Here is a 20041-nt window from a genome sequence, read left to right on the forward strand (position 1 = left end):
CTAGATTCATGGAGAGGCTTTGTATTTAATCCATTAATCAAAAGGTATGAATTTTTTTTTTCTTTTCTTTCAAAGGTGGGTGATGGGGAAGAGGGTATAATTATTTCCTATGGTTTCCTCTGAAATCAAAGATCAAAATTTTTACTTACAGGCTGAAGTTTAATGGAATGAAGGGCTTCAGACGGTGGCACCCATATTTATTGGACATCTTCAGGGCATTGAGGTTTCTTGGTTCAAGTTGGCCTTTTGTTTTACTCTGGGCTTCAGCATATCAAGTATATAGGGTTCAGCCTTTTTGTACTTTTTCTACCATGTAGAAAGGGATTTTCATGGCTAGGGAAAGCAGTTTTTGCCAGAAACTTTTCTCATCCAAATAGAACTGGCGAGTGGCCAAAAATGTGCTGGTTCTTCTTTGGTTGTGAATTTTAATTTCCGGACAGCTCCTTTCAGTACTTGTTCACATAGCCTTTGCTTCTCTCATCACTACTGTGAACAGAGGATGCGAGCAGGTTCCTGGTGCCAAAGGTAACATCTACAGGCTCAGCCTCCAATCCCAGCCCCTCAGGTAGGTTACGGGGAGGGGCTCTCCCCTCTGCTGGCCTTCCCGCTCTGCCTGGGAGGTAGAGGCTAGCAGCAGCATGGCCCACTAGGCACGCAGCTTGCCCACAGCTTTCAAAGTCCTCACTCATCTGTCTGCCTGATGGGCAGATGAAAGCCAGGCTACTCAGCATGCAGATGGTAGTGCAGGTTGCCCTACAGTTGAAAAATGATAAGGAGATTTTTACTTGGTGGGCTAGAAACTTCTTTACCCTCTTGTGAATAAAAAGCCCTTTCTTTTTTTAAACCCATTTTCATTCATTCAACAGTGTGAAATCTGCTCATTTTGAAGTATCGAGTGTTTTTCCCTAGCAACAAGATTTTTCTTGTAAATGACAGATTGGATGTAGGAGAGCAGGGTGGGGCAGGGCAAAAATATATATTTCTTAAAATACTGTTCAATAACTATTGTCTTTACAGCCCTAGTGTTAAAATTATACTACTGACTTTATTTTAAGTAAGGTTCCCTTATATGATAAACAAATTTGACTTATAAAATTTGTTCATAAATTGACACACATGATATTGTTTTAAATATAAAAATCATTTATAGCTCATCCATCTCAATTCTGTATCACCGTGCAGGAATAATTTGTCTAAAATGTTCCTTAATAAAAGGCATGTACTTGAACATGGGCTCTAAAATCTATGGCACAGTACTTTAAAAGCCTGTTTGCATTTTGTCTGTTTCTTTAAAGGGCTTCCGTATTGTCTCGGGCTCCCCTGGAAATGCAGTAAGGATTCGTATCACATCTCGGTTGCCATGGCAACAGCAGTCTTTCCCATAATGAGCTGCATCATCTGAACTGATGTCACAGCATCATGCAGCAGGTCACACAAGGCACCTCCTAGTATTGCATCTTACAGATGTGCCATAAACATCAAAAGAGGATGATTTGAACAGGACATGGTAAGTGCAAAATTTTGTGCTGTTTTTAATTGCACCGTTATTTTTTCCTGTTTTATGAGGTTCTCCTAATATAAGAATGTGTGGGTTTTGCCTTGTGAAAATCATTTTGAAGAAAGATGCTGCATGCCTAAATATTATTTTTCAGGCAGACAGGCTAAGACAAAGGCCTACAGAAAATACATTCAGTCTGAATGTTTAGACTTGTCTTTGCATTTGTGATAATACCTTGAAGATTTGAAGAGAATATATTTAAATTTCATAATCCAATTGAAGTTGCTACAGTCTGATTTGCTTAAATTGAAAGAATAGCCGTTTTTGATTTCAATGCCATAAACACAGCTTGTTCCTTTCCCCGTCTCTTTATTTAAACATTCCTTGTATGTGTAGCTCTTCTTTTAACCTATTTTATTTTAATAGCATGAATATCACCTATTTACTTTCATTGGCCTTCTACTACATGATAGTACAGAAAATACTTTGCAAACCAGTGCTGAACAAGCAACTGGAACAGTATTGATTTTAAACATGGTTCAGTACTGTCCTATTTCTGTTGGTATTCTTAAAAAAGCAAAACATTGATATAATTGTCAAACAATAACCAGGTATCTTGAAAGTACAGTAGCTTTTAGCTTTTCTACTGTTTGACTTTCTTACAATCTGTTTTTTTAATAGTAAAATGAATTTAGTGAATTTAGATCTAATCTTTTACTGGAAGGAAAACAAGCTTTTTTTTTTTTTCTGCTGCAACTGCAGTAAAAGGTGTAGCTAAGGATTCAGGCATTCTGAGGGATTTTGCTATGAATAAAATAACAATAGGAATAATTATAAAGGCTTCCACCTCTATCATGGGAAGAAAATACATATCTTTTATGTTTAGCAAGCTGGTTAAAATCATGCCTATAATATTTAGCAATTCTTTACAATGTCCAATATTTGTTTATTTTGTATTAAGGTCTTGCTTCTCGAGGCCAGCCTAATTTTGCTTAACTTCAAGTTAATATTGCTGGATGGTATACAACAACGATAATGGCTTGATTTTGCATCTTTAAAAGATTTAGTCTTTCAGCTGCTTGCTATTAGAAGGAAAGAAAAGACCAGACACATGTCATTTTAATTGATCAATATGTCCACTAGGAATTAGGGAGTGGTCTCTGGCTCTGTTCTTTCTATGTAGTTTGTATTTCAAAAGTGCAGCAAGAGAAAATAGCAACCACTAATCTTGTAGTGATGTCTATATTTATTGTGGCTTTTAGTCCCTTATACTTGATAAAGTATGGAGTAGTAAATATAATGAGATCTGACTGCTTTTCATAGGGACGGGTGCGATGGTCTTGTCCGGCACAAGCTGGAATGGAGCTCCTGTATCTTGATTAGCCTGTCTGTACTGCATCGTATATGCTTTTTTCAGCATGGTCTGGGTACATTTGTTGTGTTTTTTTCCTACTGCAAAACACAAAGCAGATGACTGTAAATGAACATTAGAATGATGTTGCTTTATTTATTTGTGATGCATTTTACAGTGAGAAAGTAGTGGTCTCCTGCGCTTGCTGTGCTCTCATCGGGCAAACTCGGAAGGTATGAGTTAGCAAGAGGAAGGGAGGGAGGGCGGGACAGCTGATGTCTGGCTAGTGTCAGAATTAGAGATGTGAAGAGAGCTGGTGAGCAATGCACTCAACTTGCAACTTCAGGGACCGTCAAGGAACAGTTAATAAGGCATAAGCGTAAAACCTGCTTGGTTGGAATATTATGCCTTTATTAATAATAATGTATTTTGTTAGATTTTGCAAATGACTTGATTATCACTACAATTTCTCAGATGAGAGTTAAAAATGAGGGGAAAAACAACAACTTCTGACAGTATTCGTGGAGACATGGCCTGCTATGAAGTGCAGATGTTTTTGATTTTTCTAATAATGAGCATGCAAATCATGTTGTTTTTCAAACATAATTTTTTTTAAAGTTCCTCTTACTCTCTATTCCACACCCTTCTCACAGCATTGTTTGCTCTGGGAAACACCCGCTAATAATGGAGCTGTGATGACACTACTTGTTTCTTGGTGAATATCTCAAATAATTCTGACTCTAGCTGAATGTCTTGTACAATCAAGACATTCAAGAATACATACAATCAAGAATACTTCATGTTTGGTTTTGTTTTGTACACTGGGCCCAAGTGTTTCACTGAGGTCTGTATATGAGGATATGGAAGAGTACAGAGTGATGAAAAGGATCTTACTCTAAAAAGCAAGCTTGATGTCCTGAGTCAGAGCATGACTGAGTGTGGAAACACTACAGATATAATACAATTTTGCTTGCTGTTGAGGCAGATTCATAATTGGTACAATTATGCGTGAGAGTGTTCTACAGCAGGAAAACTGTGTTGCTTTCAGTTTTGTTCCACAGCTGGTTTTACTCATCATTACTGAAGGCAATACGTTTTGTAAATCCATGTATTCCTCTCCAAAGTAGCTGAATTTGGACACTTAATCTGGAGGCCAGCGTTCTGTATATGCAGTTTCATACTGACGTGTAGTTGGAGATGGGCGTGTACTAGTGAACTGAAAGGATGTTACTGTTTAATCTTTGCTTTGCTAAAGGATTTTATTATATCGTCAGTTAAATAGTTTCTACATAGCTTAGTACTGAACACAGAGAGAAGCAGAAGCTTGATTCCTCCCAAAACAGCTGTGGGAGTTGATGACAAAACCTGACTTCAGCAATGGAAGTTGGTACAATTTTAACACTTTCTTTGTGGATTTTTTTGTTAGCATATGACAATGCAAAGCCTACCGAGAGGGGATCAGAGCATGTCCTCTATGGAAGGAAGCCTTTTTTCTTCTCTAAAGAGTAGTTGAGGGAACCCTGTGCTCTGGACTTTGTCTTCTGCGGGTCATGTCACAGTAGAAGACTGGTGGGTGGGTGTCCTGTTGTCCCCACCCCCTGGCAGCTCTGGAATGGGTCTGTGTCCAGGAACTCATCCCTGGAAATTCAAGTCAAAGGAGTCCTCTTTATCAGAAGTGCTCAGGCATTGATTAGAACTGGTGGCATTTCCAAAATGCTGGTGAAATATTTCCTTCAAAATAATTGAGGAATTAAAAATAATTAAAAAATCCTATGCCATGTCATAATTTACTTGCACCTTTCTGTTAAAATCACTACTGTGTTATGAAAGAAATATTGACAGAATTCTGGGCTTGATTTTGTGTGTGTGTGTGTGCTACTAGCTTCAGGCAGAGGTACAGTCGGCCAGAATGTCTGAAGTTCCAGATTTGTATTTAAAAGAAAAAAGATTTATATGTATTAAAAGATACCGTGTTTGTCTTTTGAAATAGTATATTTATATTTTGTATTTTAAGTATGGGCTATGCTATATAATGAAGTATCTGTATATTCTGTAATGAGACATTATGTTGGTATTCCTGGGATAAAGTTAATGACACATGAATGCAAAGATGACTTCAAGGGATCATCTTGCAACTAACTTATGTCTGAATACTAACATGTTGTGGACTGGAGGGGAAAAGGGTGCCCTTTGCTTTGCCCTTTTGATGAAAACAGACACTCATTAAAGCAGATTTCATCTGCAGAAAATAAAAGTTGTATACGTTACCCCTATCATGAGTCACCTGAGCTGGGCCAGGTCTTTCCTGCCCCTATCATGAGTCACCTGAGCTGGGCCAGGTCTTTCATGCTACAGGAAGGGAAGGAGCAAAAGGAAAAGCTGAGCTGGATGGAGAGCCAGGAGGAGTCTAGATTGCTGCTTTATGAAGTGGGAGAGCAGGATGTATGGTGGATGGAAGTGGCAACGGATGGGCAACCATATCTGACATCACTGTCATGATCCAGAACTCTCCTGAAGAGGCAGCTGCCACCCTGGGCTTCTCAGCTTCTGCAGGCTTTGGCATAGGGGAAGAGAGACCTTGGCTACATTCCTAACCCTAAAAAGTTCTTTCTATTGCCATTTTCTGTTTTGTCAGTGCTTAAGGGCTCCCTGTCCCTTGTTTGCTGAGTGGGCACGTATGCTTTTTAATCAGTTCTCTTGTACAAAGGCCCATGGAGTATTTTTTTTCTCATGTCTAGATTTGTATCTAACATTTTCTACTGATTTTTAAAATAAAAGTACCTAACCCCACTTCAAGTCAAACCTAAAAATGCACAATATAAATCCCTTAACTGGCTTGGTATGGTCATACTAGTTTTAACTACATGAATAGTCATGCTACATTTTTATATATATACGTATATATATACGTACGCGTGTGTGTATATACTATATCAGAAGAATCATCATGAAAATCGTTCTTTAAGGGTATCAAAATGTGCTTTCCTGAAGCAAAAGTTTTCTTATTTTTAAAATGCCTTCAGAAAAGCTATGCTTCATGAGGAAAAGGGGTGGGGAATAAAGAAAAAAAACAATTCAGATAGCTCTTCCCTTCCTGTTTTGTGGTTGAACTACAGGTTTCAAATATCTAGACTCTGGTACCTTGAATCCTAGTAAGGCTGACTCAGCTTTTCATCCCTCCAAGGTCAAAAAATTCAGCTCTATGCAGTTTACAATGTCTGGCGCTTTCAGACAAGACGTTTAAAGCCAGGAATGCTCTCTGCTCAGCGTGAATTCTCATTTCTCATGACACGTGTCAGATACAGGCTTGCCCTGGCAGCCTTGGCCAAAATGCTGCCGCCACCTGCTTCTTGTCTGGTATTCAATCCTGATGCCAGGCAAGGAGGGACTTTCTCTCAACTGGTGAATGAATGTCTTCTAAGGCACCTGGAAGTGGAGATAGCTTGTAAATGTAAGTGAAGAGTTCTACAGACCAGAGGACAATCATTGCGTCCTGTGGAGAGTATTGGCCTCAAAGTTACAGGTGGAGGATGAGCGTAACAGTGCTTTCTTACCTTTGCCAGCTAAGTGGCTTCTGCAACTGTTACGAGCATCCAGGGCAAGTAGTCAGCTCTCCGGACAACCCATTGTTTTGCAGGGTGAGGCAGTAAAAAGCGCTGTGCAAGGGGAACCACAGGACCCTCCATGCGGCAGTCAGGCTTCTGTGAGGCTGAGTGTGGGCACAGAAAGGCCTGACCCCAAGTATTGCTGGTGCACCAAGTCCAATTACTTTCTCATAGACACCAAGTATACTAAGCATATAGCTGAAATGTGCTCTGTCTCTTTGGCAAAGAGGTCTTTCAAGTGATAGTGATTTCTATGAGGAAATAGCTCTATGAAATAGATTTCCCAGCCCCCACAGTACAATGTCTTGTGGGAGCTGACACACTTAAAAAGATGGCCTTTGTTAGTATTAGGTTGTACTAAAAGAAGTCCTAGCTTTTGGGTGAGGAAGCACCCAACTGCAATAATTAGTTCTATTTTCAGTCTAACTGTAAATCTGTTACTTTTGCATAAGTTTTTTTTCTTTCAAGAGTTACCCTGTGCTGATTGTCTTGTAAGCTGGTTGTTGTCATAGTTTCAGGATTAGGATGCAGACATGAAGTGTCTTCATGAGCTGTCAAAGAATAGTATTAATTTTTTACCAGCTTGGTGTGTGGATAAAGTAAAGGAGGCATGTATCTGAATATAAAACAAGTATCTCCTTCCCCACCCATGTAATTTTTGCAGCATTTTCTCTCTGGACTAAAAGCTTGTAGCCGGGTCTCTACTTCAGTCTTAAAATGCATCCCACCTAACCTCCATAACTCCTCCTTGCACACTATGTTAGACTTGCATTTCTTGTTTTCAGCTCCTGCTCAATTCTATCATGTACTGACTTCCTCTGTGTCTTACTTGCTCCTTCCAGCTTTCTGTTCCTAAATGTTACACCTGTAATTGCTCTCTTTTACCAAGTTGTCATTCTTTTCTTATTTAAATCCCTTGGAAAAAAGTTGCATCTCCTCTGGACAGTCTCTAAAAAGTGGTTTATGAAAAGTTATATACAGAAAACTTGTGGGACTTTAGGGTTCTTACTGTGTTTTAAAATAACAAAACAATTCAGATGTCTCTACCAAAGCTTGGATAGGACTTTCACGGTACTAGGGGCTGTACAAATACCTGAGAAATGGTGAAGCCTTTCCTGGCTAGATTGCATTAATTTTCTGTTTAAATTGAGATGAGAAACTATTTTCCTCACTTTTCCTAAATATCCCTCATAAGGGATAAGTAACATGCCCAAGTTTCTTGGAAAACCTTTGGCAGACCTGGGAGAAGAAGTTATTTTTCTAAGTACTCTATGAGCAATAAGAGTATCATCTTTTATCTGTCTTTGTACTTTCTTGTTTGTGCTTCTGTGTTTGTTTTCTGAGGTTGGTTGTTTTTTGTTCATGATGATTGCATTGGATAAAGCTGAGCTCATATTGCAGATCCATGACATTTCAAGGGATTTAAGGCAAAAATTGATTGTTACCTACACTAAATTAGGCTGCAACTTAACACGATGAGCTTGGGAGCATTCTAGTCTTTCAGAAGAGGAGGATCTGCTTGCCAACTTTTTTTAGACAAACCTTGACTGTACTGTTTAAAATGGAACAAATAATAAAAATCCATACCTTAGTTGCTGGAAGCTGGACCTTTATATGCTTAGTTGGCAACAGAAAGGAAAAAGTTCTGTGCACTTCCTAGTTTTCAAAAGAAGTTAACGCATTTGTTTTAAAAATCTTAAAACAGAATTTCCTCTATTGGATAGATAAGTGCTTGTCCTTTGTTTGACAGATTGCTGTGATCGAATATTCACTGCAAAGGGAGTTGATATAAAAATATTTCTGCAAAATAGATTAAAGAAAATTAAGAAAACAACATACCTGTCTACTGAAATATTAGGCTCATTAGGTAGGAAATTGGAAAGTAAGGATAAATGCCTGGTTTGTACTACAAAGTACAAACTTAGATGCTTGTAAGTGAGCCTACTGAGAAATAATGTTGAACAGGTGACTTTTAATAAACATGAGAAGATTTTTGACAGGTATGTATTTGACAGAGGCTGATAGAACTCATAAAGTGAATACAAACCAAAAAGAAAGGAGCCAGATATTGTCAAGTCTGAGGGCTGTGTGAGACTGTTTTTAAGCTGATATTGCAAGACAAGCCTTAAAGAAACTCAAATAAAATACTAGTTAGCAATGACAAAACTAATGAAAGACTTTTCTCAACACTTAGTTTTTGTCATGGAAAAACTGCACTTCAGAGCTGAGTGCTATTGACAGAATAAGTACGGTCTATTGAGAATGTTTTCAAATAAGGACATCTTTCAAAGCTGTTGCATGTAGCTATTCCAGGCTGCTTACAATTTTCAAGTGTGTTAGATCATGTTTAGAAGCAGCTTTTCCTGCTGAAGAGGCTAATTCCCTGGCCAACGCACTTCTGTACTAGCGAGTATGTATCCTTCCTGTACTTCAAGCTGCACTGCTAGTCTCCTAAAACATACCATATTTTGTTAAAATACTAAATCAGATTTTGATTGCCACAAAAAAACCCACCCAAAACTCACAGCTTCAGCTAGAAAAGTCTGCTATCTGTCAGATTTCAGCACGTCTGGCCTGTGTTGCTAAGGCAGTGACACAGCAGATATGTGAGTTGCCATTTTAAGGATCAGCTATTAAAATACACAGGGTATATGTTATAGATTCTTAATGTGTCATCTAGTCTTGTTCCTTCTCAAAACTTCATCGTAGTATTTTACTAGGTCATTAACAATAATAACCCTGTTTAGTTTTTGACGATATTATGCACAGATACCTTGGAAAATAATTAGGGGATTTTTGGTTTTCTTGTATCTGGAGAAGGTGGAGTCCAAATACGCTATGTGCATGATGTGGGAACAGGCAGTGTATCAGCAGCAATGATAATTGCTCTTTCAGAAGAAAACAATTTTAACCCTCCAAGTGCTTAGCACCTGTTTGCAATGCAGTAGCTTTTTAAAGTAAACCTTTAAATAAATGGAGAGACTTGATTTTGTATTTCTGTGAATTATGCAGAAAACTTCTTGATTATTCCTTTTGTTCAGCTTCATTATGGCATTTTGAATTGGACTGGCACTTCAGTTTCATTTGTTGTTCCCACCTATGTGATCCCTTTTCTTTGTTGTAACTTGTAGAGTCACTTTGGTCAAGAGGGATAAATCCACCTCAAATCTCTGTTGTTCCCTCTTCTCGTTGGGCAATACGGAGAAATGTTTGTCAGCTTGTTGAGGGCCTGAATGGTGTGTTGTGTAGGACACTAGTAATAGATTAATATTTTTTTGAGGTAAAGATCGTAGGTGTTCTCCCTCCTGTACTTGTCATGAAAATGTACTAAAACTAGTATGAGGACTTCCTGGGTTTAAATTTTAATGTAAGATGATATAGAATAAGAGCTGGTCAGAGAAGTGATAAGCTGCAAGAAAGGTAGCATTGAGAGGTGGCCTGTGATACTTGAATCAAGGAGACCTGGAAACTGCTTCTCGCTCTGATACTAAATGTGCCCCTTGCACATCGTCTCTGAACTTGTGCCTCTTGTTCATCCCCTGTGGAATGGACATAATGATACCGATCCCCTTTGTAAAACACTCTACGTAAATGCTAGGTGACACTGCTATCAATTTAACTTTGTGCGCACACACACACACGTATACAGGCAAGACAGTAGCAGATGCCAGCCAGAATGGTGCAAGGGAACATTGCTGAATAAAAACCAGATGCGGGTGCTGAAAATAAAATGTAAAAATCTAAAGGAAGGAAACTAGCTTTTGGGATTTTTGTCCTGGGATAAAGGATTGCACGGTAGAAGACTTACCAAATATATGGAAAACTTCGTGGTTTTGGCAACACAAAAATTGCATTTATAAGTAGTGTATGCCAAACTGTTAAGCCGGCTTAAATGAAAATAAAAGCTTAATTCCACAATTAAGTTTGAAAACACCAGGCAGGTATCTCTACAGGTTGAGTCTAAGTGATCTCCATATAGACAGAGAGGCAGCAACACCCGGTCTGTAAAGGTTGAGGCAATATGTGTATGCCAATCTTGTAAAAGAAAATACTCCTTTTTTGGGGAGAAAAGGGGGACCCACCAGTCTTTTGCATGATCTTCAAGGGCTCCATTCCACAATTAGAGCTTGATAAGAATTATTCTACAAAATGCTGTTTTCTCAGTCGTTGCTGATTCATTAAAACACCTATTGTTGATCTTCATTAAACTTTTTTTGCCTAGGTTTTGTTCAGAGAGCAAACAACCCAAAACAGCTAATGACTGATGGATATGCATTAAAATGAGATGTAAGATACACAGGACTAACATCTGTTCTGAATTAGGCAGACCCTTGAGTTCTGGAGATACCGCTCTTTCCAGTCTAATAAATATTTATTTATAGAAACCAGAACAGCTGTAAGTGTCAAGTGAGCTAAGGTTGTAATTTCCAATTCATGTGCCAGTATCTCAGGGAAGAGGAGCATGGCAAGAAAGGAACCTTATGAGTGATCAAGAGTAAAAGTAGCCCCTACAATTAGCCTGTATTGTTTTCTGACTCCCAATATATTTTAGAATCCACTTCAGTTTAGTCTTCCTTAGACCTATATACTGGCATGTAGCTTTGATTCCAGTATTGATCCTTTGAATTGTTAAAAAAAAAAAAAAAATCTAAGGATCTAAGGAGTAAATAAAAGAAGCTAGTATACTAAACTCAGCACCTAAAATTAATGTTAGACATATTTGAATTCCAACAGCATATTTTCTTGAACTCTCTTGAATGGCTTATAAATTAAATTGTGTGTTTCTCTGTGTTCTTATTGGGTGTTAATTGTTGATGGAGTATTAGCGGGTCTTTTGTATTATTCTTATAAACTGACTAGTACCTCATGGTTTTAACTAATCCTTAATAAGTTCAGACTCTGGACAGCAATTACCTAATCAAATGTATGAAGATAAAATAAGGTTCTGAGAAACATTCTTTGATTTGTCTGGTGCTTTCATTGATATGGGAGAACCACAGGGAAGGCAGAGATTGTAGAGAACTTCAACAAACCTTCAGCCTGTGAAATGGTATTTCCCCCCTCTACATCCAGCCTGAAAGTTATATGCTCTGAAAGTGACAGTTGATAGCATTTGTAGCCAGGAAAAATGCCAGTTTGGCAGGGCTCAGAATTTTTTTATAGCAATATTTTCTTAGGCTGGAGAAGGCCTCAGGGATTATAATTAGCCTGTCTTGGACTGGTTAGTGCTGGGTACTTGAAGATCCTTGATCAACAAAATAACATATCCTGACAGCCTAGTGAAAGGAAGTCCAGCGTTTCACTCCTCCCTGCAGGGAGCTGAGAAAAGAATCATTTTGGTAGATTAAATCCTTTTATGAGAAAAAATGCTGGATGTATTGAATACTTAGAGGTGGTTATCTTCTGGGCCAGGAGGCACAGTGCTTTATTCCAGCCTTTCAAAGCATTTTACTGAAAGTGAGGAAAGTATGATCTGTGCCATAGGACTCTGTTTAAGCCCTCCTTATCTTATTGATGGTTCATAACTGCTAGCTGCACCATAAGCAAAATTTAGCTTTTTTCTTAAAACCAAAAGCAGACATCTTCATGTCTACAACTTAAACTACACACAGAAATGTACTGATGATTAAAAGGCCAAATACATCTTTTCCGCTGATCTATGTAGTTTTATGATCAGACAAATTGTAAACAAGCATTTCAGTTTTAATTACATATATTTTAAATCTAACTTTAGAAATTATTTTCTATTATTTGCTAAAAAGGAAATACAATTGTGTATGTTGGAAATGGTTCAAATTTCCTTCTGAAAATTTTTTCAAGTAATCCTAAAAGATCTTCACACAGAGAACTAAAATACTGAGTAATATACTATTGCAACATGACTATTTTTGCAAACTAAACCTCTATGAATAGTTGCATTGTTTGTAATCAAAAAACTTCAGAGCTGGTTATACATCATTTGCTACAGTTTGTTTGCAGCATTTTACAGTCTCTTCTAAGACACATCTTTAAAATTCAAAGTTCGATTCAAATGGAATGAAACAGGCAATACTTCAATAACAAACAAAATTCCATTCAGTGACCCTTTAGAAGATTGGTAAAGATGTAGATGTAGGTCAGATTACGGGCCGTTTGATATAAAATTTATGAATCTAGTCCAATAATGTTTCCCCGTCATTATCAGTCATACTAGGGCCTAGTATTACACTTTTTGGGTGGTAATGCAATACAAATAATTTCCTTTTTTAAGGGGAGGAAAAATATTGTTCTTTAAAGAGATTAGAGGACTAGAAGTATGGGGGTGGGAAAGGAGACTGATATCTAAACATTCAGTTGACTAGCTCATCAAGTGTGTGTGCCAAGGACATTAACTTTGACTCCAAGAAACAAATCTAGAACATATTGAAACACAGCAGGGAAAACTTGATTAAAAAAATGCACAAATAAAATGTGAGCTTCTGAGAGTGAGGCTTTTGTTTTTAAATAAAAGTGAGGGAGCTAAAAGGCTATAATGGTACTTTAATGGCTCCCAGGCTTTGCATGAGATAATTCCAGCTGCAGTGACAAGGAGGAAGACTGTCAGAGTTCCCTTGAGAGCAGTACAGTGCAGAGGCTGGGAGGAGCAGGGTCTGCAGCACAGCAGCAGTGGGTGCACTGCTGCTCAGTGTGGGGTTTAGTCTAGTTATTACCCGTGATGATCATGCATGCTTATAAATTATGTCTTGGAGCAGCCCAGAAATGTCAGCACAAGGTTAGTCTTGAAGTTACCTTAGCACTTCTTTCCTTTTGTGATCATTTCTCTGCTGCAGCTATTACAGGCATGCCACTGAAAATTGTCTCAGGAGGTGTTTAGTTCTCGTTTAGGTCTAAGTCTGTTCCTACTGATTTCTCATGTTTCACTTCTAATGGGAATATAAACCTGTGGGTCTTATTCAAGGCTTACAGGAGTCATTAATAAGCTTCAGACCCAGTATCTTCCCAGGTTGTGTGGGTTGTTGCCTTTTTTTGTTTTTGTTTTTTTCCGGTTCTGTGATTTCCCCAAGGAAAGTGTCATGTGGTAAATTGAATGAAGCCAAGCAGAATCCTTGGAAGTGGCAAAACCATTTGAAATACATGTGTCTCATTTGAGATTCAAAGTTTGAAAAAGGGCTGTGTGACTGTAAATATTTGGGAATAATCTTGTTCCTCAGTTTCCTGCCAAATAATGAAAATGTTATTGGTATTGTCTGTGAAGTTCAGGTTGCTGTTAGAGTATTATGGAGTGCTAAAGTATTTTGTGTGTGCTGGAAAGCTGATTAAGATCTGAGTACAAGTAATATTATGCAGGTGGATTTTAGATTCATTTTTCAAGAAGCTAACATGAATTCTTTGCCTTCCTGAGTGATGGTAAAATATCTTACCAAATTTGAGGGATTTTATCCTGGCTGCAATTTTTGAAATATAGTATCAAGCTTTAAAAAGGTAAAGAAGCCAAAATTTTCAGGAATGCATCAAGAGCTTTAGAGATGTGTGGCTTTATTTTCTAAAAGGCCAAGTAAGATATCCATGGCCTGAAAGTAAGATTAAAAGATTCATTGATTTTTATGTGGGCAGGGCTAGACTACTTGATATTGCTTATAGTTTTGTTGGTTTTGTTTTGCTCTTATTTGAAACATGAAAAATTCCCAATACTGAATCTCAGAATAAAAGATTCTTGTTGTACAGGAAACAAAGTTTCAAGTAGTGATTTCTTTGAACTAAAGCATAATGGCAAACTTAAAACAGGCATTTACAGGAATTATTTATGATAGTCCCAGGTAATGAACTCCTTTTTAATGAAAAAGCAGGGATAATAATGACAAAGTACACGGGCAGCAAGAACATTAGTTTCAAGATCTACAACTCCATCTGCTGATGTAATTCAATCCAATTTTGGACAAATCAACAGTAGGTACAGTAGATGCCAGTTGTTTTTCTGGATTCTAAAAATCAAGTAAGTTGAACAACACAGTACTGTGATCTGTTTTGGTATTAGCGTTGTATTTCTATGGTTATTGTTGTTATTATTGTTAATGTTGTCAGAAAGAGAGACTTAGCATGTGAAGTCATGCACAGATGAGCACAAAAGTCCTGCGTATCTCCTCCCCACCCCAAAACACATACTGTGTGAGTCTGAGAGCAGGCCTGCAAAGGAACATACCAGGAGCATGGCAGGTATGTGAGAGGATATTAAAAATTGGTGACATGAGCTCCTACGTGACCTGTAACAGCCCTATTAGGTACTCCCTCCATCACTTATTGACAGGTCAGGTTGTTTGGTTTTTTTTTTTTTTTTAAGAAGTGATTCTTGCTGCTGGAAATATGTGGGGAGTCCTAAACGCGAGAGTCAATAGTATCCCTTTAGGATGCTTGGGCAGACTGGGAAGGGACTCGAGGAAGAAAAGAATGTGCTCAGGGTGTGCTTGTGGTATCAGGGCACCCTGCTGCACAAGGAGATACAGAGATGCAGCCGGGAACAGCCCAGGTGGTGAGAGTTAGAGTCTGGAGAAAGCGTTAGAGAAGGGGCACAGAGCAGGAAGGAAGAGTTTGGTAAGAGCTACCTCAAGCAAAAGAGGGGAGAAATTGGGTTGCTACAGGCTGAATGGGTTTGCTGTGGGCTGTAACAAGCTGAGGGAGAATGAGGTAACAGCTGATACAAGCAGGCCAGAAGTTAACTGCTGCTTAAAGACTCCACAGGCCACTCCTATTTAGCTCCTGTCAAAATAACATGAACATTGCAAATTCCTCTGTGGCCATCTAATGGGTATGATGCACTATTTCTAGTCGTATTGGGAATAAGTCTAAGAAGTTTAAAGTACAATATGCAACAAAATATATCTAATGGCATTATCCAGTATGGTTACAGCATGCAGAAAATGAATCAGCAACAATTTAAGAACACAATAAATTTAACTTCGGCTAAGCAAGCTCATTTTTTAAATCCTTGGAGACTCTGCAGGATGTTTTAATGGGTCTTTTGTGATGTGGATATTTCCTTAGTTTAAAAACTGGACTAAATAGGTTCATTTTGCATAACTTAGGAAGGAGCCTTCATACGGTAATGATTTTAGGTCACTGCTAAGCTAGACCAGATGTGGATGAATGGCTTAACAGTGAAATGCTGCATATCCCGTTACAAAGCTTTTTAGGCCTATATACTTACCCTCTTGGCAATAAGCTTGCAATTAATGAGTAAGTCCTTAATACATAGTTATATGTCAAAAAGGCAATAATAGTTGCACCACACTTCTCGATGATTTTGGGGAACCTTTGAAGCCTGTCATTGACAAAATAAATTGATGGAGACATCTGTAATTAGGAATAAGTTAATTTGTGCATCACTGCCACCCAGAAAGATATTGTCTCCCTCTGTGTTATAAAGGTTAGCAGAGAACTATATTGAAAACATAAACTAAGCCTATTTTTTGGGTGAAAAGCAGGAAATAATGTGATGTAGAGAGCTGCTAAATAAGGAATGAACTTTCTGAAATACTAGCTGTAGTCTTTAAGTTATGAACAGTTCTCATCTAAAAAGAAGACATTATTGACTTGCAGAGATCCAAAAAAGTTAACTTTCTGGTCTCTGAAATATCCAAAATAACAAAAGATAATTTATCAACCTTTCTTCTTGTTGATATTTAATATAGAATAGAATAGTTCAGTTGGAAAGGACCTACAATGACCATCTAGTCCAACTGCTTGACCACTTCAGGGCTGACCAAAAGTTAGAGCATGTTATTAAGGGCATTGTCCAAATGCCTCTTAAACACTGACAGGCTTGGGGCATCGACCACCTCTCTAGGAAGCCAGTTCCAGTGTTTGACCACCCTCTCTGTAATGAAATGTTTCCTAACGTCAAGCCTGAACGTCCCCTGGTGCAGCTTTGAAGCACTCCCACGCGTGCGGTCACTGGATCCCAGGAAGGAGAGATCAGCACCTCCCTCTCCACTTCCCCTCCCCAGGAAGCTGTAGAGAGCAATGAGGTCGCCCCTCAGCCTCCTTTTCTCCAAACTAGACAAGCCCAAAGTCCTTAGCAGCTCCTCATAGGACATGCCTTCCAGCCCTTTCACCAGCTTTGTTGCCCTCCTCTGGACGCATTCAAGTACCTTCAAATCCTTTTTAAATTGTGGGGCCCAGAACTGCACACAGTGTTCAAGGTGAGGCCACACCAACGCTATACACAGTGGGATAATCACCTCTTTTGACTGGCTGGTTGTACTGTGTTTGACGCACACCAGGATGCGGTTTGCCCTCTAGGCTGCCAGGGCACGCTGCTGACTCATATTGAGCCTGCTGTCGACCAGCACCCCCAGATCCCTTTCTGCAGGGCTGCTCTCCAGCCACTCCTCTCCCAACTTATACTTGTGTCCAGCGTTACCCAGCTTTATATTATATTTCAATATAATAAAAATATTTAATTAAATAATAAATTAAAATATATTATATTTTAATATAATATAAAGGTAGATGTGAAATGGTTAAAATGACACGGCTCACAAGCTCAAATAGTGTTGAAAGCTTGGTTGCGTTTCATGCCTAGTCCTCTAGTCTTAATTCACTTGTAGATGTCCTCTTTTTTGTTTAGACAGGTGTCTTGCAGTCAGAAATGTTACTTGAACCCTTTGACGATGATGGATCTTCAACTAAATGTTATGGAGGTGCTCAGTCAATTAACTAATGAAGCCTTTATTGCATCTGTTTTCTCCACCATTAATTTTGTCTATATGTCAATGCTTTGTCATAGATGAATAAAACAAAATTTAAGTAAACAGATAAGAATATAATTAAAATCCATGTTTCTGTAGAATCTTTATATCTTTACTTAAAATTAGTTATCAGTGTATCTATCTGTATCATGAAACAATAGATTTGTCCTGTATTTACTTCAGCATCAGTCCACATAGAAAAATCTTTTTTAAAGATATGTGTTGTGATTTTAAAACTAAGAACTCAGGAGAGGAGGGGGGGGAAGTATTTTTACTGACTTTGCAATATCTGAAATATTAAATGTAAAGAATAGGGTACTTGCCTCTGCAAAACAACAAACTATTAATACAAATAGTTGTGTTACTTTCTGAAAATAATATCTACATCCTTCTGGCATGGAGCTCAATTTGATCAATACTGACTTTGTATCCTTTATTAAGAATTTGTTTCCCTGGACTATTAGATCACAATACTGAATGATGATCTGCTTAATAAATCCAAGCATAATAAACCTACATCTTTAAAATAGCAGTTGAGGACTTAAATTAAAATTCTGACATAAGTGACATTCTCAGAGCCACAATTTCATATGTTTTTTACGTCTGGAGCATATAGGTTAGGCATACATTCTTCAGCAAATTTTGTAGACAAGATTAATGGGCAAGTGATTTTCTTTTTTCTGGGAAATAATGCATTTTCTTCAACAGTTTGAAGCCTGCTCATGGTTTTAAAAGTATCTAAGAGGACATGTACTGACCTAGTACCATAGGTCACTAGCAGAACTATCCAAAGACTGGAGTGAGACCCAGGAAATTTATTTCAGTGCATTTATGTGGGCCAGAATTTAAAGTTCCTTATGTCTCCCAAGGTAAGAAAAATTGCTTGGAACAAGACTGAAAAAGCCAGTTTGGTTCCCATCATTTAAATTTTTCTATGATGAGATTACTGCAGCTTGTTCATTAAGAGATATGCACCATAACTAAATTATCTTAATGCATTTTATAGAATTTAATTTTTTCCTTTTGGAAGTAACAGATGGAAGTGATTTATGACTCTTTCTTTGTTTTTCATGAAATTTATGGAAACAGATACTTCCATTGAATTTCCTGCCTTGATGAGTTTATTCTTAAGATTTTTTAAACGTATTTACTTTCACATATATATGTGAAATAACTAAGAATGATTGTATTGTAAAACTTCGTAAAAGTTGTTGATCAAAGTAATAGGAAAATGAAAAAAAAAGTCATTTATTTTGTTGTAGAGCTTTTCCTTGTTTCAAAATTTTAAAACCTTTTAGAAACTGATTCTAAAAAATATTTTGAATGGTTCTAAAACTTCATCTACTTTATACTGAGAAATGTAGGTACGAAGCTAATATAGCATTTTGGAGTTGTTTTTTGAACAGTCTTGTTCCCCAGTATGCTGACTTATAGTTAAAATTTTACAAATAGATTTTAAAGAATGAGGGAGAAGAATTTGCAATTCCAGTGATATTTTCTGACCTCCATGGGAAAAATTTCTGATCAGCGCTGAAAAGACTAAAAAATTGTGACAAGTCAGAGGTTAATGGATGATGAGATATTAACAACAACCTAAAAGTAGCAAAAACTGTGTAACACTGGCCATGTATTTACAACCCTTTTCACATGTTTTCTAATCTTTCAGAAAAAAATCCCCCTAATCACGTGAATTCAGAATCGTCTGTGGTTCTAGGAGTATAAAGTTTTCAGAATAAAATATTTTCAGCTATAAAAATAAATGAAGTAGTAATAGTAAAAATAAAGGTAGTAGTAAAGCTGGTACCCATTCCAGTCTCTTTCACCGACAGTTTCCTAAAGAAAAATGTATTCTATGTAAAAATAGAATTAAAAGCTAAGTGAGAAATTGAAGTGCAGCTAAAAATAGATAGCTTTGAAGTCTGCAGCTTTAATGTATAGCAAAAGATATTGGCCTTTTCAAGCCATTTGGTCTTCTCAAGCTATTCGGCCTTCTCAAAAGGGAAAAGAAGCATTCCTGTGGCTAATATGTAGATTAGCCTAAATGCTTGTTTGGGCCTCAAAACAATTTGCGATGTGAATTTTTGGGAAGTTTTGTCCTACTTTGCTCTCTGTTTACTTCTTTCTGCATTTGGAAATTCTGAAGTACTATGGGAACACATTCTTGTGGCATTTCTGACCTGACCCAAATGAAAAATCAAATACTAGAAAACACCATTACACTTTTGGTGTCTGCTGCTACCTGTTGCCTCTGTGAGATTCACTACCATCGTAACTTTCTTAAGTCAATGAAACTAGTTACCTTAGGAAACATTGTGATGGCTACCAAGCTATAATGAAATGCGCTATTTAGAAACCCTGAGATAACAGTAAATGAACTTGATAGCTTTGCACCATATAACGTGTTGATACGGAGAGCTCAGGCCACTAAAGCAGTAAGGCCACATTAGTGGAGTACTCTACCTGAGGCAATAAATTTACCTATCAACTGGACTGATTACTAATGGAATATGGCTACTTTTGCAGTAATCAAATTCACAAGCCTGAGAAGCCCCTCACTGCATCCTGCTGTGTGGTAGGGATGATCACAGTGTCCACCTCACACATAGCCTCACCTGGTGTCTACAGGCAACTAAAGTAATGACGAAAGGGAATATTGAAAACTGTCTAATAACTTCTGGTGAATATTCACTGTGGAAGAATTTGCCTGATCATAGCATGACTGATAGAAGATTTATATGAAACCCTCATGTATGCATGTACACATACATGCGCATATACATACATGTTACATAGTGAGTTCTGGAATACCAAAAAACTTTCCTTTATTTAAAAATCTTTGCTTGATGACTCAGTTCATCCTAAT

The 20041-nt window shown here is 37.7% G+C and overlaps 1 protein-coding gene across 2 annotated transcripts in view; it reads left to right on the forward strand.

Moving 5' to 3' along the window:
* Nucleotides 1–1422: 1422 nt before the first annotated feature.
* Nucleotides 1423–20041, forward strand: part of AKAP6 (A-kinase anchoring protein 6) — a 293258-nt gene continuing 274639 nt past the window's right edge. For both annotated transcript variants that reach the window (XM_076345005.1, XM_076345008.1), the window contains exon 1: nucleotides 1423–1507. The gene's annotated coding sequence lies outside the window, so the exon portion shown is untranslated. The remainder of the gene's footprint in view (nucleotides 1508–20041) is intronic.

The sequence above is a fragment of the Aptenodytes patagonicus genome, chromosome 7 (genome assembly GCF_965638725.1).
Source record: "Aptenodytes patagonicus chromosome 7, bAptPat1.pri.cur, whole genome shotgun sequence".
Classification (NCBI taxonomy): Eukaryota; Metazoa; Chordata; class Aves; order Sphenisciformes; family Spheniscidae; genus Aptenodytes; species Aptenodytes patagonicus.